At 41.6% G+C, this 26,322-nt stretch overlaps 2 pseudogenes across 1 annotated transcript in view; both read right to left on the bottom strand.

Annotated features, from left to right (window-relative positions):
* Positions 1–15,470, bottom strand: part of LOC143690400 (spermatogenesis-associated protein 31D3-like) — a 45,920-nt pseudogene extending 30,450 nt beyond the window's left edge. The window contains exons 1-3 of the transcript XR_013179146.1: positions 15,363–15,470; positions 14,582–14,627; positions 13,903–13,960 (exon numbers count right to left, since the gene is read on the bottom strand). The product of XR_013179146.1 is annotated as a spermatogenesis-associated protein 31D3-like (transcript). The remainder of the gene's footprint in view (positions 1–13,902; positions 13,961–14,581; positions 14,628–15,362) is intronic.
* Positions 9,384–11,206, bottom strand: LOC143690994 (spermatogenesis-associated protein 31D1-like; annotated as a pseudogene).
* Positions 15,471–26,322: the final 10,852 nt, after the last annotated feature.

Genomic DNA, 26,322 nt, shown 5'->3' with positions numbered 1-26,322 from the left:
CCACTGAAATATTTTTTTTAAATATAACTGACATGCTAAGAGAGGAGAGAACATCATATGACATGCTCATTTAAAACCAGTAAAAGCAGAAAAAGTGTGGAAAAATAAGCTAGTATTACATGCAATGAATAGTAAACAGTTTCAAACATGGTAGATATTAACACCACTAAATAAAAAAAAAAAATCACTTCAAGTGTGAATGGTTGTTTTAGTCTGCCAAACCTGTCAGAAAGCAACACACCAGAAATGGATTGGCTTTTAATAAAAGGGGATTTATTTAGTTAAGAACTTATAATTCTTCAGAGAAAAGGCAGCTAACTTTCATCTGAGTTCTCTGTTACACAGGGCAGCTTTTGCTGGCCTTCTCTCCTGGCTTCTGGGTTCCAACAGCTTTCCCAGAGGGGATTCCTTTCTGCATTTCCTAACGTCTGGGCTGAGCTGTGAGTGCTGAGATGAGGTATGCTGAGCTACTCGGGCTGTGCTGCTTTGAGCTCTCTTCTGACCTCTCTCTTTTAAGCCTCCAGCTAATTATGTTAAAACTCACTCATTTCCCTTAGCCAACTGCTGATGTAACCAGCCATAGATGAATTTCACATACTAATGATTCAAGACCACAGCAACAGAACTAGGATCCATCCATCACCTGGCCAAGTTGACACCTGAACCTAACTACCACAGTCATCTAAATACATCAATTAAATACAGATATTATCGAAGAGGATAAAATAAGCAAGAAGCAACTATATGCTGTCTACAAAAATCCACTTTAAAGACACAGATAGTTAAAAGATTAGAGGGCAGTGCAGCAGTGCCTCAGTGGCAGAATTTTCAACCTGGGTTCAATTCCTGGAGCCTGCTCATGCCAAAAAAAAAAAAAAAAAAAAAAGTAAAAGGATAGAGGAAGATATACCATGCCAGCACTAATCAAAAGAAAGGTGGAATAGCAATATTAATTGCAGACAAAGCAGACTTCAAGAAAAATCATCAGGAATAAAAAGGGGCATTACATAATGATAAAGGGTTCAACTCTCTAAGAAGACATAAAAGTCCTCAACATATATGCATCTAACAACAGAGCATCGAAGAATGTGGAAGAAAAACCTGATAGAACTTCAAGGAGAAATATATAAATTCACTATTATAGTTGAAGGTTTCAACTACTCCTTCCAGCAATTGATAGAACACGCAGGTAGAAAATCGGTAACGCTATAATTGGCTTGAAAAGCACCATCAATCAATTGGATCAATTTGAAATTTTTAAAATACTTCATACACCAGGAGAATACACATTCTTTTCAAGCTTACATGGAACATTCACCAAGGTAGACCACATTGTGGGCCATAAAATATTACCTTAACAAGTATAAAAGAATAGAAATCATGCAAAGTATATTCTCAGGTGAAATGGAATTAAACAAGAAATCAATAACAGACAGATAGCTGGAAAAAAATCCCAAAACATTTGGATATTAAACAACACACTTCTAAATAATATATAGGTCAAAGAAGAAATCTCAAGAGAAATTTTAAAATATTTTGAACGGAATGAAAATGAAAATACAACTTAAAATTTGTAGGATGCATGAAAAGCAGTGCTCGGGGGGAAATTTATAGCATTAAATGCATATATTAAAAAGAAGTAAGCTTTAAAATCTCTGAGGGGCTCTGGGCATAAGGTTTCCTTACCTGATTGATGACTCTTTGTTTCCAAAATATTGAAAAATGTGGATTCCCCTTTAGGAAGCACAATAGAAGGAATAACCCCACCCCACACAGGAAGACAAAGATAGGATCAATACCGCATAAATTGAGCTGGTGCTCAGGCATGGTTCATTAAGGGTCATCAGACAAAGGTAGTAGTCCTCATCATGGGAAGGGCATTGGAGCCTCATGCTGCTAGGCACTAAGTTTGTACATTCTAGACCCAAGTTCCACACCCACATCACAGAGCTGTGGCACAGATATCAAGGTTCTTGAGAGTGGGGGAGGGGTAACACAAAGAAGATGAACCCATAGCCCTTCCCGCCACCATCCAGCCCAGCAGATCTGTCTAGCCCTCCTGGACTCCTTACATCCCTCCACCCTACCCTCCAATTCCATCCTACCCTCCAACTCCACCCTTTCATTATAACATACCTTAGTGACATTTTCTATTTATCCCACCTATAACCTAGATATTACCTGAGAACCCCTTTATTGCTTGGTGACTTGAAACCCTCCATAATCTTGGAAAGTCTGATGTTCTCCCTGGAGTTTTTGTTAATTCTCAGGAATTTGCACTCTCAAGATCTGCTGTCTTCAGTTTCACCTCCCTGCATGCATAATGTGTTATTTACTTCTATCAAACCAGACATATAACTCAGCAGCAACCCTCCATGCTTCCCCCAAGAGAATCCACATTCACCAAAAAACAACAGAAAGCAGAGTACCCTGTACCTAAAACCAGAAACTGTGACAGAGGGAGATAAGGGCATGGCAAATCCCTGAGCAAAGAACTTAAAAATCTTTCAATAATTCTTCCCTTCCTAAATCCCTTTTAGGCTGCTCTGTCCCTAAGGGCTCTCAGATCTAGTCCTCTCCACCCATGCGGTGTCCCATCCTGCTTCTTTCCCTTTCTGCTGCCGAGCAGAAATTCTTTCCCAATGATACAGAGCAATTGTGCTAGACCATAACCTGCAAAGCCAAACACATCCTGATTTGGAGCAGAAATTGAAATTATATTGAGCAGTACCTTTTGTTTTAAATCCCACCAGTGGCTTTCAAACCTATGAAAGATTTTATGATTTTTCCTATCTACTTTCTAACTTTTCACCAAAATTCCTATTGGTTCCTGTATTAGTTTCCTAAGCTGCTCCAAGCAAATACCATGACATTTTCATCTTGAACAATGGGAATTTATTAGCTTACAGTTTTGAGGTCGAGAAAATGTCCAAGTCAAAGCACCAGCAATGTGATGCTTTATTCCTGAAAAACAGCTGCAGGCAATCCTTGGTTCCTCTACCACGTGGCAAGGCACAAGGCAGCCTCTGCTGGTTCTTCCTTCTGTTCTGTGTTCTGTTTCAGCTTCTTACTCCCTCTGACTTTCTCTCTGTGTGAGAAATTCTATTCTAAAGTAATAGGATTTAGACCCATTCTCTTACAAAGTAATAGGATTAAGACCCATCCCGAATAAGGTGAGTTCACACTAAGTGAAGCAGGTTCAACAAAAAGTCTTACGTACAATGGGTTCACACCCATAGGAATGGATTAAATTTAAGTACAGGTTTTTCTAGGGTACATACAGTTCCAAACCATCATAGCGCCTCTGTTTTTTTTTAAATGACAGTTTAACTTTGTTGATGGTTTTAGGTTCTCATAATAGCCATACATTTAATGGAGTCATAACCCTTACAACTACATCATACAGATTATATGCTGCTGAAATTAATCCTGTCATTATTTTGCTATCCTACATTCCCCCTCTAATTCTGCTTCAGGATGCCCAATATTTTCTCCAACATGATGAGTTTACCAGTAATGATAGTTCCTTTCTTTGCTTGTGTTCTCCTGCACCCGCAGCTTTTCCATTGTCTCCACACCAAAGGAATTATACTTCAAGCCCACTCCCTCTCATCTACCCTCCCTTGATGGCATCAGGTCTCTCTGTTCATAAAAATCTCTCCAATACCCTTCAATAGCCTTCCATCTCTGACATTGTCTTTATATATAACTTCCCCTCAGGTCCTTAGGACTCACAACAGTAGAAACATTCTTTAAAGTCTGAGCAAGATACAGAAAAAAATCCCATGTGAGAAGGGGCTATAAAAAGATCATATTGAATATATTCTTCAAAAATGACCATGTCATAAAAAAGAAAATCTGAGAAACTGTTCCAGGTTAAAGGAGATTAAAGACACATGATAAATACATGATTCTAGACAGGATCCTGTAAAGGAGATTTTTTTAAATGCCATAAAAGACATTACTGGATAAACAGACAAAACTGGAATATGGATATGAGATTAATTAAAAGTTTTATGTCAATGTTAAGATTATAGAAGGTAATAACTGTACTGTGCCTAAGAGAATATCATTTTTCTTAATATACAATGAAATATTCAAGGGTTAAGGGGAAGATGTATTCTCGTGTGTGTGTGTGTGTGTGTAGAGAAGAGAGAGAGAACAAAGTGGGTCAAAATGTTAATACTAGGTGAATCGGGAAAAAAGAGCATATAGTTGTTTTTTATATTCATGTAACATCTCTCCAAATACATACTTAAAAAAAATGGATCATTGACTATGTCACCCTGAATTTTTCCAATTTTTGAAGTTTCTGATTTTCGTTCTTGTGGTTGTCACCACCAAAGCTTTACCAAAGTAAAGTGTGCAACGCAGACTTTGAACCACTTGTATCATATTCTGTCCAAGCCAAAAACAAACAAGCAAAACCCACACACAAAAAAAACCCGGGATCCTTTAGTACAACTGAAGCATGCTAATATTCGACAGGGTTTTACAAAAATACTGTAAAGTAGCATGATTTTTTAAATTAAGCACAACATTTTAAAAATACAAAAAGAAACAAAAATTCAAAGAATCATGTTTATGGCGTGTAAATCCCAATTTCTTTCTTATTCAGTGCCACGAGGTTGTTGGTTTTTGGGGGTTGGGGGTGTGAATTGTTTTGCAGGTGCTTCCTCTGCTCTCCCAAGTCACACTCCTCTACTGGATTTCCATCTTCCAAAAGTTGGTTGACGTCTTTTGATGTATCCTCTCCTGTTTCTTTGTCATCCATGAAGGTATATTCTTTTTTAATCCTTTACTTTTACACTTTTTTTTTTTTTTTTTTTTGGCATCGGCAGGCTCTGGGAATCGAACCCGGGTCTCCGGCATAACATGTGAGAATTCTGCCACTGAGCCACCCCATTGCACTGCCCTTAATTCTTTACTTTTTATAGCTTTATTGAGATATATTTCAGATACTATAAAATTTGCCCATTTAAAATATAAAATTCACTGGTTTTCAGTTTATTCACAGATATGTGCAACTGCCACCACAGTCAGTTTTAGAACATTTTCGTCACCTCAAAAAGAAACCCCATTCCCAGTTAACAGTCACCCCACTATTTCTCCACCCCATCCCCAACCCTAAGTAACCACTAATCTACATTATCTCAAGAGATTTTCCTATTCTCTACATTTCATGTGAATGGAAACATGTGTTCTTTTTTTCTCTGGCTTCTTTCAAACTGTAGCACGTATAAGTACTTCACTATTGCATACCTGAAAAATATTCCGTTATATGGCTATACCACATTTTGTTTATACATTTATCTGTTGATGGACATTTGGATTGTTTTCTCCTTTTACTTATTATGAGTAATGCTACCATGAACATTTGTGTACAAGTTTTTGTTAGGTATATGTTTTCATTTCTTTTGGGTAAATACCTAGTAGTAGTATTCTGGGTTGTATGGGAATTGTTTAATTATTTGAGGAACTGCCAGACTGTTTTCCAAAACAGCTGCAATGTATATATACCAACCAGCAACATATGAGAGCTATAATTTCTCATATCTTTGCCAACACTTGTTTTTGTCTATATTTTTTATTCTAGCCATTCTGGTGGTTGTGAAGTGATAGCTTATTGTGGTTTTGACTCGTATTTCCCCCAATGACTAATGGTGTGGAGCATCTTTTCATGTTATCCTTTAGGTTTAATGGCTGTTGGAGATAAACATGTTTCATCCTCTGCATTGAACTAGAAGCCAAATTATTCATTTCAAATGTGTGGAAGGAAAAACGTTTTCTCCTAAATATTTCAAAGCATTTACATAGCAATCTCAAATTTTTATCAACAGGTATAGTTTTCTACATATATATATATATATTTTTTTTTTTTTTTTTTTTTTTACATGGGCAGGCACCGGGAATCAAACCTGGGTCCTCTGGCATGGCAGGCAAGCATTCTTGCCTCCTGCACCACCATGGCCCACCCTCTACTTGTATACTTTTTGCATGACATAGTTACTGTGTGATTAAGGAACTGCAATATTGTGTAATATTGCTTGTAAGATTGCCTCTTGTATTTTGGGGTGGATGGGGAAGAGAAGGAATTCACTCCAATGACTCTGAGGAGTTGACGAAAGAGCAAAGCAGAACTGATAGCCAAAGCTTATAAAGCACAACGATTTTTCGTCACCAATGCTATGTACATCTGTTGTAGAAAAGTGTGTGTCTTCTGTGATAAACGTCAAAGGAATGCACAAGGCAGAGGGTACATGTGTTAGAATCAGTTGTCAACTTGGCCAGCTGAGCATACCTAGTCTTGTTGCTGCGGCCATAAGCCAATGGGACGTGAACCTCATCTGTTGCTAATTACATCTGCAGTGGGCTAGGAGGTGTGTCTGCTGCAATGAGTGACGTTTGACTTAATTGGCTGGTGCTTAAATGAGAGAGCGCAAGGTAACAGCCTAAGCAGCTCAGCATTCCTCATCTCAGCACTTGCAGCTCAGCCCAGGCCTTTGGAGATGCAGAAAGAAGTCACCCCGGGAAAAGTTGTAGGAACCCAGGGGCCTGGAGACAAGACCAGCAGAGACCATCCTGTGCCTTCCACGTAAGAAAGAACCTCAGTGGAAAGTTAGCTGCCTTTCCTCTGAAGAATTAACAAAATAAATCCCCTTTTATTAAAAGCCAATCCATCTCTGGTGTGTTGCATTCCAGCAGCTAGCAAACTAGAACAGTACATACCATAGCTTCTATGAGAGGGATGGCAAGGATTTCAAATGGACTTTTGTACTATGATTAAGGAAAAAATATGTATCAAATGATTATAAAAGTTGTGTGAGTGGTACATGGAGAATTATATTTTGTATCTGCTCTTGTGTCTGCTTGAACATTTCTATAATGTAAAGCTTTAAAAACAAGAGGTTAAGTGCCTCATGAGGAAAGTTCAGCTTTCCATAAAGAAATTTCAGGAGGTATGTAGTTCCTGGAAGGTGGGGACCACTGATGGAAACCGCTTTCCACACAACAGGTAAGAAGAAGAAAAGGATGGGTGACAGTACTTTTTATGGCTCTTGTTGGAAAGTTCCCATCTGATAGCTCCCAGTTTCTCTGAATGGTGAGTCTAGCACATCTGCTGAGCAAATGGAAATCACCTAAGTTTGAGGAAAGTGAAACAATTATCTAAGCTTCACCAGAACAGGGAGTTCTGTTTGTTTTGTTCACTGTTGAATCCCACATGCTTAGAAGAGTGCCAAGCACATAGAAGCACTTGATAATTATTTGTGGAATGAATGATTTTCAGATCGTACTGGGGCTGACTAGAATTTTACTGTGGGACCAATGTAGTCAGTTCTGTGATTCTATCCAGTAGTGATCACTCACATATAGGAGGGCATTTCTCGAAAAGGCAGAGAGATAGAATTTTGATAGGAGGAATTAAAGGACGATGGAATGGGCCCATTTAGAGTGGGTCTTTTCAAATGTTGGTTATGTGGTGGGCCGTGAAGTGTACCTTAGAGAGGAAGGAAATGAAGAGTTTGGCAGACAGGTCAGGATAATGTGGAAAATTAATGATCTGCAGTTCTTAAATTGAACAATTGGCATATCACGGGCACATGGTGGAAAATTGAGATCAAAGGGTAACAAGTTAGACTGTATTATTTCAGAAGGCAGTTGTGTTCTTGGTATAATTTCTAAAAAGACTGAGGGCATAACTGAACTGGAAAGGAGATAAAGGACCCTAAAATGAGGTAGGGTAGTATTTGGGGAGCTAATTTATTGGATGGTCCTTCCTCGTAGAAGCTGGAGTCTCCCACTGATTCCCCTCCCTGCTTCAATTTCCCTGCCCTGGGTCTCATCCAACCTTGTGTCCCTCCCCAGGGCCTCCACATAATTGGTATTTTCTGTAACCTTAAGCTTCAGACATTGAAGGGTCAATGACTCTGGACAAGAAGGCAGAAGTATGGTAGTGAGAAAGAGCTCTAATGGACATCTTGTTTTTTCTTTTAGACATCCAGCATTCGTAAGCCTTTTTGGAAACACTACTTCAAAGTGCCTTCTTGGAAGCACATCCCATTCTTGAAATCTAGTCTGCATGCAAACGAAGTTTCCTTCCCCCTGGACCCCTATTTTAAGGGCTGGTATGTGTGTAGTCTTGATCTAAAGAACATTCCATAAGGATCCATGGTGAGCCACCAAATGTCTTTGTAACAATGGTGCATGGTCTAGGACTCACCTGTGCTGCATCAGTTTTGGGTGCCCTGTCCTCCACCAAGTCCTTGAAGATCACAAAGTGGCACATCCATCCTGATGAGAAAACTGTGAACACTAAGAGCAAGGATCTTGCACGTTGTCATCAAGGGTAGCTGGAAGGAAGGCACCAAGATCATCTTCCCTAAAGCAGGTGATGCCAGGCCTGACAACATCCCTGCTGCTACTTTTTGACTTCTCAAAGAACAGCCCCATGTAAACTTCCACCAAAAATGGCATCAGTATGCTCTACAGTGCCCTGATCAACTTTAGGGTGGTGCCTGGTTCAGACAGGAGAAATGGAAGGTGGACAGGATCATGATATAGGGATGATGGGGCAGAGACCTTTGTTTTGTTCCACTAGCAAGGTCTTTCTTTCACCTCTTTATTCTATTCTTCCTTTCTCACTCTTATGACCAGGTGATTGCCTAGAAAAGATGCCATCAATCCTGGCAGTCTGAAGAATTACCCTGGATGGGGAACCATTTCCTCAAGGTACTGTACTAATGGGAAAACCTCAATGTCAAGTTCAAAGTACTTGAACATGCCCCATAGAACAGATTCATAAGCATCATCTACCCTGTTCTTAGGCCCTATCCCAACCATCCCAGTATCTACCAAAGCAATAACCCTCCAGACACCCCAATTCAAGGTCCACCCACCTGTGATCCTCTGGAAACTGACAACTTTCTCTGAAAAAACAATTAAGCCACTATTTTCTGGGGAAATATACCTGTCCCTGACTCTTTTCAGATATGGAAGACCTTTCTTCACTACTGCTCCAAAAGATATGAAGCAGTTAAAGAAGAGGAAGGTGATGGTTTCTATACATTTTCATTATGGCTAATGAAAATTAGCCATAATGAATCTGAAGAACAGATTCCCTCTCCTAATACTTCATCAGAGAGGGAGGGGATGTTTGAGAATATCAAACATGTCTGTTCTTCATGTTTGAAGAAAGAGATGTCTGTTCTTCACCAAGAGCTCCAGAGAACTGATCACCCTTTATAGAAGCCAAAGGAGGTGATCAGTAAGAGCTAAACTAATTCCTTCCATTTCCTAAACACAAGCCCTGAGATACCCAAAACCCATGCCCCACAGTACACAGAGAAGATACCATTCTTAGAAGAAACATTTATTGGAGAAAATCTATATTCTCAACAAAGAATGAGTTATTCTTGGGGGTGGGGGGAATTTTCCTCCCTGGAAGTGCTATTTGAAGCACTGGTGAAGCATTTCCTGCCTCAATAGGAAAGACAAATCTCTGTGGCTGCCTCCAGCAGTGGTGAAGGCAGCCTGAGCCACCTGGCATTCTTGAGGCATGCAGGTGGGGCTTGGAAGGAACTCCAGCTCCTTGATAGTTGTGGATGGGGAATAACTCTGACACAACAGCTGGTCCTTGAATCCTACAACTTTCTGGGGGTGTTTGTTCCTGTCTCTAGCACATGTAGGACGGCTCTGTTGCCATCGGTATTTGTCACTTTATGGAAGGGAGCCCTATAGTTGAAAGGATGCCCCTGGATGGGCTCTGCTTGGGTCTTCAGTCTTGCCTTGTACTGAATTTCCTCAAACTTCTTCAGGGAGGGAAGGTGATATCTCCTCCATGCCTCCACCCCATTTTCTCCTCCATGAACTTTCCAATGTCTGCCATGAGATTCTGAGCTTCAGTCACCCTTGCTCTACTTTTAACTGGTCCTCTGCTCTTCACAGAAGCTGACATGGAACTACGTTTTTCCAAGAAAATTCCCTGCTCTTTACATTGTGCCCTAGGATGAAGCCATTGCAAAAGGTGCTTCATTGTTTTTCTGAAAAGACTTTCAGAAGGAGACTGTTGCATCTGTAACCAGCACTGAGAGGACTTGCTCCCAAGAGTCTCCTCTAATTTCCTGACCTGAGCACGATAACTCTTTCTGACTCGGGCAGTCCCCAACCCTGCATCCCCTCCACCAAACTCCCCTGTTTCAAGTCTCTGAGAGTTCACTCTTTTTGCAGCTGGTGGAAAATTCTTATCCTGACACTTTCGTAAAACATGCTTAGGTACCCAAGGCTCCTGCCGCTGCATCCCTTTGTCCTCCAAGTGGATATGCAACACCTGGGAATCTGACATGTTCCCACTAGATATGCTCTGGGCATGAGTCAGTGGGGCCTTTAAAGACAAGTTCTCTGAGGTAAGAGACATATCCGTGGAATAGCCTTGAGACTGTCTATGCTCCTTGGATTCCACTTTACACTTCAACTCATCAAACAGTTGTTTGTTAAGATGTGAAATCGGGTCATGGAGAACTGGTATTTCTGGTGATGGGGGACATTTAGTGGTCAAGGGAATTTCTATTTCACTGGTATTCATATTTATCTTTTCAGAGTCATCACTCATTTGTGACTGTTCAGCATAGAGCTCCTCAGCCTTGAATATCTCCCTGGACACAGTGAAAATGAAAAATTGTTTTAAATTTTTCTCTACCATCCCTTTGTCCTGAAGCATTTCTCTTCTATCACTGAAACTCACTTGCTGGTCCCTTGGCTCATGCCCAGCCCTGTCTTGACTTATGGGGAGCTCTGGGCTGCATCTATCGGTTGTGACAGTCTCACTCTGACTCATGTTGTCTTCAGTGCTATATGTAAGGGGCAGAAGCAACTGACTGCCATCCTCAGTTGTTTGAAAGTCCTGTGCAAGCTCGTGATTGACATCAGAGGGTGATCGTCTCTTGGTGCCCTGTCCTTCCTTGCCCACAGGTGAGGTGGCAGGGAGAGAATGATCTACAATGGGGACTGAAGTTGTTGTTAGCACTTCATCAACCTGAAAAGTTTGAGTGCTCTTTCTAAAGGTCTCAGAAGCCTTAGCTTTGGCGTCCATCCCAGAAACAATGGTGATTGCAGAGGGAATGTTAGGATGGAGAGAGGCGCAGGACGAGGCCTCTTTCAATTTAAGGATCTCTATGGATTCAAGGATCTTGTTGGGAAGGCCCACAACCTCCTCAAAGCAAGCCTTTTAACATGGGCTTCTAGTACCTCTTGCATTCTGGAGTCAATGAAGGAAAGCTCCTGAGAGGTATTCAGGCAGGAGTCACCCGCCACCCATTGTGTCAAATTTTGTTGTTTCATTTGGGTGTGGGATTTCGCAGGAGGAGGTAATGTCTGCTTGACAGCATGCCATGAAGAGTGTACAGCCACAGGGATCCTGTCCTCATTGATTTGCTCAAACTTCTTGCTCAAATGTACTTCCAGAGTATTTTCCAATTTCCTCTGCTCCAGGCTCACCCTTGAGGCCCTTGAATTATTCCCTGAAAGACTCACCATGTGACCTCCTAAGTCATTTTCAGAGTCAGACTCCAGATCTTTAACAAAGGAAACTTCTGAGTCCTTCAACAAATGGTGTTTTGGGCCATTCTCCAGGCTATGTCCCTGACCCTCCTCTAGCTGAAGCATCTCTGAGCTTTTCTCATAGACACTTTCTGAGAGGCTCAATCCAACACTCTTTAGATCTTTGCTGTTCTCACGCTTGAACACAGAGAGCCATGAGAGTCCATAACTGCTCTTTGACTCAGATACCTCTGAAAGTTCGCCTGGAGGCTTCATTAGAGACAGAGAATCATGGATCCTGCGGGGCAGGCCCCAACGATGTTGAATGAGCCTTTTTCGAAGGTGGTGTTCTAGTTTCTTCTGCATCTCACTATTGAGAGGAAAATGTCCAGCAATGATAGAGACTGGAACGTGGACCTGAGAGACCTGGTGGTACTGAGGAGAGTTGGGAGCTGGAGAGCAAAAAGCCTCCTGAGATCTTTGGACCACAATGGGTAAACCCCACAAACCATCCTGTTGCTTCTGCAACACGTGCCACTCCAGGCAGTTAATTTCAGTTGGATCAAAACTCCGTGCCTCATTCTGGAGTCTATGGAAAGACACTCCACAGCTCTTAATGTGGACTGAGACAGAAGGGGGTAGATTTGGGAGTGCAGATTTCAGGTGGGCCTGGGACTGGATCTGAGTGAGATGTGGGGGCTGGGATTCAGACAGAGTTTCAGGCAAGGTTTGAAGCTTCCTCTCAGACAGGGACAGAGATAGGGGATGGGAAAGCAGTGGGGATTCTCCATCCTCAATTTGGATTGCAGGGGCACTTGAGATTCTATTGAAGACAAAGATTGAAAGACAGCCACCTGAGACCAGGACAGCAGGCATCAAAGATTCACTGTGCAAAGAAGGGGGACCCCAGAAGAGCTGGATATATTTCTGCTGCAAATGGCCTCCCAGGATATTAGGATATGGAGATTGCTGATGAATCAGCTCTTCCTGTTTGCCTTTGGTGCTCCAGAAGTGTAGGGAAGCTGCTGTGTCTTGCTTATCAGCAAATGAATCTAACATTTTCCCTGAAGAATTTAGTTGGAAGTGTGCCCTAAGTTGTTTTAGAAGAGATCTCTTTTTGTTTTCTTTTTCCTTCCACATCAGGAAATCTCCTCTCTTTTTGACTTGTCTTTCCAGAAAGTCCAGGACATCAGGGGAAAGAAAAGAGAGGCTACCAGCTTCCACATAGTTAGTTATAGTGTCTCCTCCTAAAGGGACCTCTGGAGAATGGACAGTAAGCAGCCCCGGATGGAAATCACATTGTGCCAAGGTAGAAGGGGAAAAGTCCTGGGCATGAGCCTGCCACCAGGAGAATTCTGAAAGAGGCAGGTTGGAAGGGTCAATGCCTGTGATTGTTGGGACATAAGCAGTCAACCCAGCAGGGTTATCTGGAGATGAATTCTCTGGGAGAGGCTTTAGTAAGATTGAAATTGATTGAGTCACAGTTAAAGCATAGTCTGGTGGCGGTGAAGCAGACAGGGTTGGTGGTGCATGATAACAAGCAAATGAATCAGTGGGATTCATTGCATGGGACAAATTTGTTGCAACGTTGGTATCTTGAGAGATGGTGGGATCAAGTGCAAAGATGCTGTTCAGAGACAAAGCAGCCTGTGGTTGAAGAAGAGGATCCACTCTTTGAGTGTGATATGGTGGAAGAGAGGAAAAGGCAGGTGGTTGGGAGACAAAATAGTCCATTGGAAGCTGGGGGGCATTCGAGGGGAGAAAAGACTCTGGTGGCAGATTGTTATCCAGTGATGAGGGTGAAAGAAAGTCAACTAAGGGGGTCATCCGGTCAGGTGAGAGAATGGTAAAGGGTGAGGAGGGCTCAGGCAGAGGGTCTGGTATTAAGTCTGCATCAGGGTCTACTGAGAGGTCAGAGGTCAGAGTGATCGATGACTCAGTCTCAGGAACTGTGGAAATCAAAGAAGACCAAGAAGGAGCAGAGTCTTCTAGGGGCTCCCCAAACAGCAGCCGATCGACCTCAGCAGTTGCTCGTTCACACACTTCACAAAAGGGATTTGAGCATAACAGTTGACGAAAGCAGGTGGTATCATGATACTGGCCCAGGGGGCTGCAGGAGACAGGAAACACAAAGCTGCAGCCAGGACCAGAACAAGCAAAGGAGGGCCTGCCGATCTACCAGGGGTGGGGCCACAAACGTAACTTCACAATATACCTTGCCATATGGCCCTCTCCCCAAGGTTTTCATTCACATTCACATTCCTATGGCTACTCCCTCCCGTGTCAACCCCAGGCTTCGCTGAAGTGCTGGAATGGCATAGATATTCCTAGAAAAGGGGACCAGAAAGAAGGGGGAAGACTAATCACCTTTTCAGAATGGAGAGCAGCTTCCTTGTCTCCTCTTCTTTCTGCCAAGCTTTCCAGCCTCGGAAACCAGGAGAGGAAGGTTATACATGGTGAAGGGAGAAAGATAGGGCTCATACAGGAAGCAGAGTAGATGTCCCTTCATGGAAAACTTTTGTGATTCAGACTCTGAAAACTCCAAGAGTCAGTAGACAAAGTCAGGTGGTCAATGAAAATAGTAAGAAGGCACACATATATTCTGCTTTATCATTCGCAAGGTGCTTTTGTATACATTAACCCATGTTATACCCAAAACTGTTCTGTGAAGGACAGAGAGCAGTGGTTATCTCAAAGAGGAATCTGAGCATTCAGGAAATTAAAGTACTTGTCTAAAGACAGAAAATGGAAGTTTTGATTCCAAACTAACCAGTAGTCATTTCTCTACATCTCACGTGGCCACCTATTGGCTAAAGTCACTGCCCAGGTCCATCATTGCTTCATGCCCATGGGTGGGCAGAGCAGGGAATTTGATAAGTATGCCAGGTTCTGACTTCCTTCCCATGAGCCTCTCCTCTGAGAGTTCTGCCTTCTGAGTGAGACTGTATCTAGCAACTGAGATCCTCAGAGAATGTAGACCTGAGCCTCTTGGAGACAGAGAAAGGGTCCCCCTTGGAAAGCTCAGGAGGAATAGGCAGACCTTTACCTCTCAGTGTTCCACCTTTCCATCTCCCCTTGGCTCTGCTCTGATGCTAAGAAAGGCAAAGGAAAAAAAAAGTAAGGGCTGGAACTCAGTTCTCCCACTCCTGTCTCTGGGAAGTACAAACATTCACTATTCATTAATAATATGATTATTTTAATTAATGGAACTCTGTGTTTATTTTGTTTATTTTTAAAAGGGATAAAATATTTTCAATATTTCATTATTTCTTACTTTGAAAAAATAAAAAATCATGCCTTTGAGGTTCACACCTGATGACCTCAGCCAGCAGTCCTCTGGTCAAGGAGGGCCTAGAAGCTGAGACCAACAGTCACCTACATGCTCCCTCAGATAGAACCCTGTGCTGAAGATAGAGCTTGGACTCCAGCCTCTGCTCACAGGCTCTCAGAGGTTCAGCCCTGCCCTCTTGTGTAGCCCAACTTCAAGGAAGGAAGGAAGCCCAAAAAGAGAATGTGGCTGATAATCAATTGTTGGTGGACCTCTTTCTCCTGCAGGCACACAGAATTCTCAACAATCTAGTCCAGAACCACAGAATCACTGTGCTTGGATCTTATCCTGGAACCCCACCCCTACCCCAGACTCAGATCTTGAGTTTCACATGGAATTCTTAGTCCCCATCTTCCTCTGGAAGAATAACATTACATTCTCTCCTCAGACTTCCTATCTCAGGTGTCTCTCTGAGCCACAATATTTTATTTAGAAATGCTTAAATGGAAATGGAAAGGACAACAGAGAGTCTGTTGAAAACTGGCCCAGAATTCCTTACTTTTTGGCTGTCTTTGCTTTTCCGCTGTAGAATCGAACGTAGTTGCAGTGCTCCGTAGCACAGGAACAGAAGGAGCAACCACAGCCCGCACGTGGCACTGTAGTTGGGTTCAGTATCCCAGCAAGTCCAATTGCAGCTCAGGCAAGGTTCAGCACGATCCTTCCAAAGAGTAAGAACTCCATCCATGATCATGCTGCTGCCTCAGGCTACTGAGCACTGAGTGTCCTCGCTCAGAGCTATAATCCCAGGCCCACATCACAGAGCTTTGAAGAGTCACAAAGGAGTTGTGAGGGTGGGGGAGGGGAGCCCCTCCCTGCAGCCTCTATGTTCCTGTCTTGGGACTCCATCCTTTCCATCACATACTCTGTTTACCTTAGTGAAAATTCCTTGTTTGTTCCATCTGTAACTCAGCTATTACCTGAATCCCAGTTTACTGTTTGGACACCTTGAAGCCCACCAATTCCATTGCCTTATAAGTATGAAGGATTACCTGGAATTTTTGCTTGTTCCCAGACATTTATACTCTCAGGATTACAGGTGGCCTCCAATCCATCTTTCCTACACAATGTTCTTGCCCTACATCAATCCAAATGTAGAACATAAAGTTCTTTTACACACCATAAATACTTGGAACCTTGGATAGGACATGAGATTTTGTTGGTTTGTCCAGAGTGATGCCCCGATGAATCCCAGAATGATTTGATCAGTGAGTAGAAAAGTATTTGCAAAGCCCCTTCAGGGAATGGTGAGAACAGGGTGAAATTCAACTTCCCCAAGTTGAATTCTTGATATTCTCACAAGCAGTGTGGACAATCAAAGCTATAGGCTGAGCCCCCAGTCTTGGGGTTTGTTCATATGAAACTTAACCCCACAAAGGGTCAAGTCTACTTAAAACTTAGGCCTAAGAGTCACCCCCAAGAGAGCCTCTTTTGTTGCTCAGATGTGGCCCCTCTCTCCAGCCAACACAACAAGCAAACTCACCACCCTCCCCCTGTCTACGTGGGACATGACTCCCAGGGGTGTGGACCTCCCTGGCAATGTGGGACAGAAATCCTGGAATTAGCTGAGACTCAGCATCAGGGGATTGAGAAAACCTTCTCGACCAAAAGGGGGAAGAGTGAAATGAGGCAAAATAAAGTGTCAATGGCTGAGAGATTCCAAACAGAGTCAAGAGGTTATCCTGGAGGTTATTCTTACACATTAAATAGATATCACCTTGTTAGTCAAGATGTAGTGGAGAGGCTGGAGGGAACTGTCTGAAAATGTGGAGCTGTGTTCCAGTAACCATGTTTCTTAAAGATGATTGTATAAGGATATAGCTTTCACAATGTGACTGTGTGATTGTGAAAACCTTGTGTCTGATGCTCCTTTTATCTACCTTGTCAACAGATGAGAAAAACATATGGCATAAAGATGAATAATAGGAGGAACAAATGTTAAAATAAATTTAGAGTGAAATGCTGGTGAGTGGTGGGGGGTATGGTGTGTATGAATTTTTTCTGTTTTCTTTTTATGTCTTTTTTCTGAATAGATGCAAATGTTCCAAGAAATGATCATGATGATGCATATGCAACCATGTGATGATACTTTGAATTAGTCATTATATATGTAGAACGAAATGATCAAAAGTTGCGAATGTTTGTGTTTCTTTGGGGTTTTTTGGTATTTAAAAAAATCAAAAAATTAATTTAAAAAAAGAATAAAGCTGCATTGCTTCCCAAGAAGCAGTAATAAAACTGATAGATAACTTCTCAGTAGAAGGAATGGAAAAGTGAAGACATCAAAATGACATCTTCATGAAAGCATGTAACTAGGTGAGTGAACCTTGAGGACAGTATATTGGATGAAATGTCAGAAACAAAAAGACAAATATTATCATGCCTCACTCACATGGACTAACTATAATATACAAACTCAGAGAATTGAATTTGAGAGCATGGATTATCAGGTTGGGGTCTACTGAAAAGGGTCCTAGATTTTAAGTTCTTACAGCAGTCACATCTACTCAGGAGTTGTAACTGTTATTTCTAAATTTTGATACTGAGCTGTTTGTATATGATCTGGCCATTCCCTGGAAACTCCGGTATTTCTGTAACACCTGAGACAGAGTTAGATCTCTGAATCTATGAAAGTCAGCATTACCCCATTCTTCAACTGTTAAAAAAGTTGAAAAAGTGATCAGACTTCAACGAAAGATATGAATAAAGCTGGTCTGAATAAGAGTAAGGTAAATCAGAATGTACGGTAAAGGATGATATGGTCTATATTTTAAAATTTCAACTTCTGTGTGAGACCAAAGGAAGAGATGTTTATTTGGTGCAAAATTTATATTTTGGGTAGTGCCTTATCTAATTTAACTTCCATGGTCAGTTTATTTGAACACCAAAATTACTTGGAATCGTGAGTAGGGCATGAGATCTTATTGCTTTTTACAAGTTAGTGTGATGCCCTGATACATCCCAGGGTTTAATATGGGCAGAGAATAAAAAAGTATTTGCAAAGGCCCCTTGGGCGTCTGGGGAGAAAGGAGGTGTGGTAATTAGATTCATTTGTCAACTTGGCCAGGTGAAGGTACCTAGTTCTGTTGCTGTGGACATGAGCCAATGGCATGTGAACCTCAACCATTGCTGATTACATCTGCAGTTGGCTTGGAGGCATGCCTGCTGCAATAAATGATGTTTGACTTAATTGGCTGGTGCTTAAATGAGAGAGCGCAACATAGCACAGCCCAAGCAGCTCAGCATACCTCATCTCAGTACTTGCAGCTCAGCCCAGGCCTTTGGAGATGCAGTAAGAAATCACCTCAGGGAAGGCTGTTGGAACCCAGAGACCTGGAAAGAAGGCCAGCAGAGACCAACCTGTGCCTTCCCATGTAAGAAAGAACCTCAGTCGAAAGTTAGCTGCCTTTCCTCTGAAGAACTAACGAAATAAATCCCCTTTTATTAAAAGCCAATCCATCGAATCCCAGAGTGATTCGATCAGTGAGTGGAAAAGTATCTGCAAAGCCCCCTTCGGGGAGTGGTGAGAACGGGGAGAAATTCAACTTCCCCAAGTTGAATTCTTGATATTCTCACAAGCAGTGTGGACAACCAAAGCTATAGGCAGAGCCCCCAGTCTTGGGGTTTGTTCATATGAAACTTAACCCCACAAAGGATAGGTCAAGTCTACTTAAAATTTAGGCCTAAGAGTCACCCCCAAGAGAGCCTCTTTTGTTGCTCAGATGTGGCCCCTCTCTCCAGCCAACACAACAAGCAGTCTCACCACCCTACCCCTCTCTACATGGGACATGACTCCCAGGGGTGCGGACCTTCCTGGCAACGTGGGACAGAGATCTTGGAATGAATGGAGACTCAGCATCAAGGGATTGAGAAAAACCCTAGAATGAGCTGAGACTTAGCATTAAGGGATTGAGAAAACCTTCTCGACCAAAAGGGGGAAGAGGGAAATGAGACAAAGTGTCAATGGCTGAGAGATTCCAAACAGAGTCGAGAGGTTATCCTGGAGGTTATTCTTATGCATCAAGTAGAGATCACCTTGTTATTCAAGATGTAATGGAGAGGCTGGAGGGAACTGCCTGAAAATGTAGAGCTGTGTTTCAGTAGCTATGTTTCTTGAGGATGATTGAACAATGATACAGCTGTCACATTGTGTCTGTGTGATTGTGAAAACCTTGTGTCTGATGCTCCTTTTATCTACCTTGTCAACAAAGGAGTAGAACATATGGAATAAAAATAAATAATAGGGGGAACAAATGCTAAAATAAATTTAGTTTAAATGCTAGTGAGCAATGAAAGCAAGGGGTAAGGGGTATGGTAGGTATAATCTTTTTTTTTTTCTTTCCTGTGTTTGTTTTATTTCTTTTTCTATTGTCTTTTTCTTTTTCTGAATTAATGCAAATGTTCTAAGAAATGATAAATATGCAACTAAGTGATGATATTGTGAATTACTGATTATGTATGTTGTTTTATTTTGTTTCTTTATTTTTTTAATAAGTAAATAAATAAATAAATATTGAACTTGACTTTGAGACAAAAAAAAAATAGCCAATCCATCTCTGGTGTGCTGCATTCTGGCAGCTAGCAAACTATAACAGGAGAGAATATTAAATATTAAACTTCCCCATCCGGAGAATTCCTGATATTCTCACAAGCAGTGGGGACAACCAATTCAACGGGCTATTTGGGGCTTGCCCCTATGAAACTTATTCCTGCAAAGGAACCTACTTATATTATAATTATGCCTAAGAGTCATCCCCAGAGAACCTCTTTTGTTGCTCAGATGTGGCCTCTCTTTAAGCTAACTCAGCAGGTGAACTCACAGTCCTCCTTCCTACATGGGACATGACTCCTAGGGGTGTAAATCTCTTTGGCAACATAGGACAGGACTCTCAGGATGAGCCACGACCTGGCATCATAGGATTGAGAAAGCCTTCTTGACCAAAAGGGGGAGACAAAATAAAGTCTCAGTGACTGAGAGATTTCAGAGTGGAGAAGTTATCCTTATGCATTATATAGATATCCCTTTTTAGTTTATGGTATATTGGAGTGGCTGGAGGGGAGTACCTGAAACTGTTGAACTGTGTTCCAGTAGCCTTGATTCTTGAGATGACTGTATAACTATACAGCTTCTACAATGTGACTGTGTGATTGTGAAAACCTTGTGGGTGACTCTCCCTTTATCCAGGGTATGGACAGATGAGTAAAAAAATTAGGGTCAATTGTAATACTAGTGGCCAATGAGAGGGAGGGGCGAGGAGTATGGGATGTTTTCTTTTCTTTTTATTTCTTTTTCTGGAGTGATGCGAATGTCCTAAAAATGATAATGGTGATGAATACATAATCACGTGATGATAAATAAAAAGAGGTGGCTCTTTCTATACTGATACAGAACACTCTTCAAAACCAAGATGCATTGTTGAATTAAACAAAGCAAGATACAGAAAGAAAAAAAATCTTCAAAGTTTTGAGAGAAAATAACTGCTATCCTAGAATTCTATATTTAGTGAGAATATCCTTCAAAAATGAACATGATATAAAGATTATTAGACAAAGTAAAACAGTGTACTCATCACCAACAGTTTTTGTCATCAACATAGCTGCCCTAAATGAAATACTAAAGGAAGATCTTTAGGGAAAGGAAAGATGATCTTAGGTAGAAGCATGGAGTGTCTAATAACAAAAACAATAGAAACTTAATATTGAGTGAATATTAATAATAATATTAATATTGAATGAATAAAATAATAACCATTATGGAGTGTGAAGTTTAATATTCATGACAACAACAGAACAAAAAAGCAGAAAGAAGTAAATGCAGTTTAAATGTTCTAAGATACTTGAAATGTCCTGGAAGTGGTAAAAGTATTAATTATACATTTGACTTTAATAAATCTAGGGTCAATGTTATATTTTCCTCAGTAATCACTAAAAGGTAATCACTAAAACTTATCAACAAGTTACTAGAGCAGGAAAGGATGAAATAATAAAAATAATTCAAAAGAAGGTGAAAAAAGGAGAGAGAAAAAGGAACACAGAAGGAGTGGGAAAAAATAGTAAGTTCAATTTATTTAAACCTAAATTTAATGCAAATGGATAATTATATTAAATATTAAAAGATAAATATTCAAATTAAAATATTCATATTGTCATATTAGATTTAAAGATAATTCTATGCAAAGGTTGAAATTAAAAGAATAGAAAAGCATATACCATGCAAAAACTAATTTAAAGTGGAGAGGTTATCCTGGAGGTTATTCTCATGAATTACATAAACATCCCTTTTTAGTTTATGGTGTATTGAGGTGGCTGGAGGCAAGTACCTGAAACTGTTGAACTGTATTCCAGTAGCCTTGATTCTTGAAGACGATTGTATAACTATATGGATTTTACATAGTGACCTTCTAATTGTGAAAATTTTGTGTCTGATGCTTCTTTTATCCAGGGTATGAACAGTTGATTAATAAAAATAAGGACAAAAATAAATAAATAATAGGGGAGGGAATAAGGGGTAAAAATAATAATAGATTGAAATACTAGTGGCCCATGAGAGGGAGGAGATGTATGAGTTTTTTCTTTTTATTTCTTTTTCTGGAGTGATGCAAATGTTCTAAAAATGATCATGGTGATGAATACACAGCTATGTGACGATATTGGGAGCCACTGATTGCATACTTTGGATGGACCACATGTGTGTGAAGATTTCTCAATAAAAACATTTTCTTTAATGACAAGAAATACTGCTATCACATGTTAAAGACTCAGTCCAATAGGATGATATAACAATTGCACATTTATATGCACATATCAACATAATTTCATAATATATCTAGTAAAAATGGATAGACCCAAAAGGAAAAATTCACAAATCCATAGTTGTAGTGGGCTATTTTAGCACACATCTCTCAATAACTTATAGGACAAAAAAAGATAACAAAGGGGAAAAAAAAAGCCTTATAGGACAAGTGACAAAAATTCACAGTGCGTTCAGAAAATTTGAGCAAAATGATCAATAAAAACCTAACAGAGCAACTACAGCACGACTATTCTTTTCAACTGCACATGAAAAATTTACCCTAATAGACTGTTGTAGGCAGAATACTTGGCCCCAAAGATGTTGAAGTTGGAATTAAGGTTGATAATCAGCTGACCTTAAAATAAGGAGATGGTACTGGATTCTCTAGATGAGCCCAATGTAATCATTAGAAGTGAAATGTCAAGGTCAGAATGATGCAGTGTGAGAAAGACTGGACTGGCCATTGCTGACTTTGAAGAAAGAAGGGGCCTTGAGTCAAGGAATGTAGGCAGCTTCTAGAAGTTGGAAAAGGGAAGGAAACAGATTCTCTTCTACAGTTCCAGAAGGAAAGCAGCCTTGGGGACAACTTAATTTTAGCCCAATGAGACCCATTTGGACTTATCACCTCCAAACATTCAAGAAAAAAATATTCTGCTATATTTAAGTTTGTGGCAATTTGTTACAGTAGCAACAGGAAATTAATATACTGACTGACCTATGCTGGGACAGAAAAGCAAATCTCAGCATATTTTAGAGAATGAAAGCACACAGTATGAAGTCATAAATCAATAACAAAAAGATAACTGATGATATCCAAGTGTTTACAAATTAAGCAATACTCTTCTAAATAACTTGTGGCTCAAAGTAGACATCCTGATGGAAGTTACACAATCATTTAAACTAAATGATAATGATAATATGCCATAGCATAAAAACGTGTGAAATGCAGTTGAAGCTGTGCTTTGAGGGAAATATGTAGCCTTTAATGTACATGTTACAAAAAATAAACCTGAAATTGTGGAACTGTAACCCATATCAAACTTTGAAACTTGTCCTATAACTACTTGTTAAAAGGCACCTTGAAATTTATTGTATTTTTGTATATGTTATATTTCACAATAAAAAAATGTTTTAAAAAAAGGAAAGCTGAAAATCAATTAGGTCTACATCTCAGGGAGCTAGAAAAACAACAGCAAATTAAATGGAAAGAAAGTAAAAGAAATAATAAAGATAACAGCATAAATTAATAAAATAGAAAACAAACATATTATGGAAAGAGCTGATAAAACACAAAATTGGTTCTTTCTGAAATAGAGACTCAAGATGGGTCGGTTTCAGTGAAGCAGGAAGAAAAGAAAGGTGTGACAGGGAGAAAGTCCTGGGAGCCATGAAGTGGGATACTTGAGGGACTGACCACAGTTGGGGAGCCCAAGAATGAGTCCCAGGGAAAAGTGACAGTTAACCTGAAACCAGTTCTGCTCTGGGAAAGGATGCTAGCATGTGAGGCGAGCCTCATTCCCCACCATTGGGTCACCTGGGCCGTGCATAAAGGGGCCACCGGGAGGGAGGGGGCATAAAGAACCACTGGGTCAGGGATGGAGGGAGAGGTACTCAAGGGATGGGGTAGGAGAGCCAAACTCCTCTCCCCATCCCACCCCCAACTCCAGTCTGGAGAAACTGCCCCACACAAGGCTCTCTCTATTTTAGTAACTCATTAAACATTAACTGAGTTCTAGACACTGTACTGAGAGCTGGAGAGGTGGAAATGAATGAGGTAATGGAGACTGGAGACCAGCGAAAATATGCCCAGCTAAAAATACATCCCCCAGTCTCCCCGGCAGCTAGGGGCCATCATATGATCCCTTTCCTACCAGTGAGATGTGAGAAGAGAAATCTCATTTAAAGGAACTGACTTAGCTGGCAAGCACTGGTTTGCCCTTTGTCCCTTCCTCCTTTACCATCTGGAATGCAAGAGAGATGCTGGAGGTGTATCAGCCACCTTGTGATGGCTCAGCAGGGTCCTTGATGAGACCAGTGAGTTCCAAGCCAGTCAGCTCTGGACAACTTCTTGTTATGTAAAAGAATAAAACCCTGAAATTGTTTAAGCTACTATTTTTCCAATCTCTATTTCTTGCAGCTGACCCAATTGCCAAGTGATTCTGGGAGGACTGTCTGCCACCAGCCATTTTTTAACAGCAGAAATGACACATGAAAGAGTGCATTGGAGTGTCATCTGAGCCTTGGGGATTGCCAAGAGCTGAGTCTGAAGAAGTAAGACCAGGAACTGCTCCCCTCAGCCATTCATTCAGCTATTAACATCCACTCTCTGTTAGGTCATGTGTGAGAGCTCACAGAGGGGGATGGAGAATTAAACTCAAGTAGAATCAGGGGAGAAGACCAGCAACAGGGATAGGTACCAGGTGAAATAGGAGTACAAAGGATTTTTCTGGATGCAGGTGATGGAGACTCGGTGGGAAGAAGCTTAGACCAAAAGCTTATGGCTCACATAACCAAAGTCAAGGAAGGGAAGAGCGAGAATGTGGGCAGGGAGGATGTTTGGGCAAAGGTGGGGAGGTGAGAAACAGCAGGGAGCATGGGGCGAGCCAGGAGAATTGGTTTAGCTAGGGCAAAAATCATAAGAGACGAAGCAGCAGGAAGGAGAGAGACGACCCTAAGAGCTATGCCATGGAGGTCCTCCAATGCCAGGCCACACCACCTTGAGTTGCTGGATAGGGGGTGGGATGGAGGAGTGGAACAGGGTTGGGAGAATGGGGTGGTAAGATTTGGGTTTTAGAAGGGAGATGCTGACCGTGGTATGGAGAATGGATTAAAGAATGGCAAAACTGCAGGAGGGAGTCCCAACAGGCAGCTGTTGCAATAATCCAGATGAAATCATGGTGTCCCGAAGGTAAGTGGTACCATGCAGATGGCCTGAATGGGCTGTAATCGGAACATAGTTGAATTAGAATTGGCTTTTGATTGACTTCAGGTGGGCGATGATGGGGGAAGTGTGAAAAACGACTCCCTGGTTTCTGGTGGAGACAACCGGGTGGGTGGTGGTGCCATTTACTGAGACGGGGAATGCAGGAAGAGCAGGTTGGGGGGAGACGATAAATTTACACTGAGCTTCTGGCCAATGGATATGGCCAGAAGGCAGGTGGGTATTTGGATCTGGAGCTCCAGAAAGAGGCTTAATCTAACCATTAGAATGCAGAAAGACATTGATAATGGAAACCATGGGAGTGGATGAGGTTAATTGTTCAAGGTGGCTATTCTTGACATGATATTTCCAGGGTGGGCTCTTCCAAACTGCATGTCCCTCTTACCCTCAATTCTAGTAAATTCCTTAGAGAAGCACTTGTACTGATAAGGAGGTAACCTAGGGTAAAAAGCAGACAGACCATTGGTGAGAAGAAAAGAGAGTCAAGATAAGCACAGGGAGCAAAGGAAGAAGAGCTCAAGAAGGAGGCCAAAAAGGAAGAAAGGTTTGAGAAGACCCAGAAGAGGTGTCCTGGCATTGGGATAGGGTGGAGGTTCTCAGCTTTTGAAAAATATATATCCTTGTCCCCTCACTATTCTGATGCATTGGGGCCCAGGAATCTGCATGGTAAAGAGTTCTGCAGGCACTACCTCCAGAGTAGAGAATTTTATGATAATAGGCATGGTCAACAGGCTCATGGCCCAGCAGATGGGACAGATCCAGGAAGATAAAAACTAAAAGGGTCTATCAGATTCTGCTCCTTAGGAGGTCATTGGTAACCATGGAAGAAGGGAATTTTGGTGATGTTGTGGGAGTGGAAACCAGATTGCAGTGGGCTGAGGAGTGAATGGGAAGTGAGAAAGAGAAGATAGCAAATGTGGACCCCTTTTGGGAGAAAATTGGATGAGAGGCGGAGGCAAGATTTTCATCCCCCTCAAAGCCCACCTTCCATCTCCTGGATAAAGTTGGCAAAGAGATTAAGGAAATCTGGCAGCTGAGTCAGATATTCCATGGACCTTTCAGAACACACCAGGGAGAAAGCTGAAGATCAGCAGGAGCCTAGCATGCCTCAAGCTGCCAAGTCTCAAAACCAAAACTGCTTATGCTTGCCTTCTGTCTACCCACTTCAAGTCCAATACAGCCTCATTGCCACCAGAGTGATTTTTCAATAACCCAAATCTGACCATGTTACTGCCAGACTTGAAACCCTCCATCAACTACTTTCTTCTTCCTTCACCCTGTTCCAGCGAGCACCCAAGCCCCATGAACCTGGTATTCAAAACTCTTTTGACTTTTTTGGTCCATACTACCTTCTGCATCACCTCCCACCTGCTCCACATTCACCCCAACCACAGGTCTCATGGAGCCACCAGCAGTTCCCCCAGTGGGCTGCCGTCTCCCACCTCTTCTTAGCCTACTGGTCATTTTAGTCTCAGCCAACTCAAGTATCACCTCCTCTGAGAGTTAGTTACTCCCTCCTTGGAGAGAACCAGCACGTTGCACACACCTCTACCACAGCACTGGCAGAATGAATCTGTATCTATTTGTTCACACACGGTCTCTCCCCTGGACTGTGACTTCTCTGGGGCCAACATCTACATCAAACTCCTCTCTGAATCATCAGCAACTGACCAGAACTGAACTTCCAGTAGGTGTTAGTAACTGTGGAAGTGGGACTTCGCCCAAAGT

This window comes from Tamandua tetradactyla, chromosome 7 (genome assembly GCF_023851605.1).
Source record: "Tamandua tetradactyla isolate mTamTet1 chromosome 7, mTamTet1.pri, whole genome shotgun sequence".
In the NCBI taxonomy this organism is placed as follows: domain Eukaryota; kingdom Metazoa; phylum Chordata; class Mammalia; order Pilosa; family Myrmecophagidae; genus Tamandua; species Tamandua tetradactyla.
This window is presented reverse-complemented; position numbering and strand designations above follow the sequence as displayed.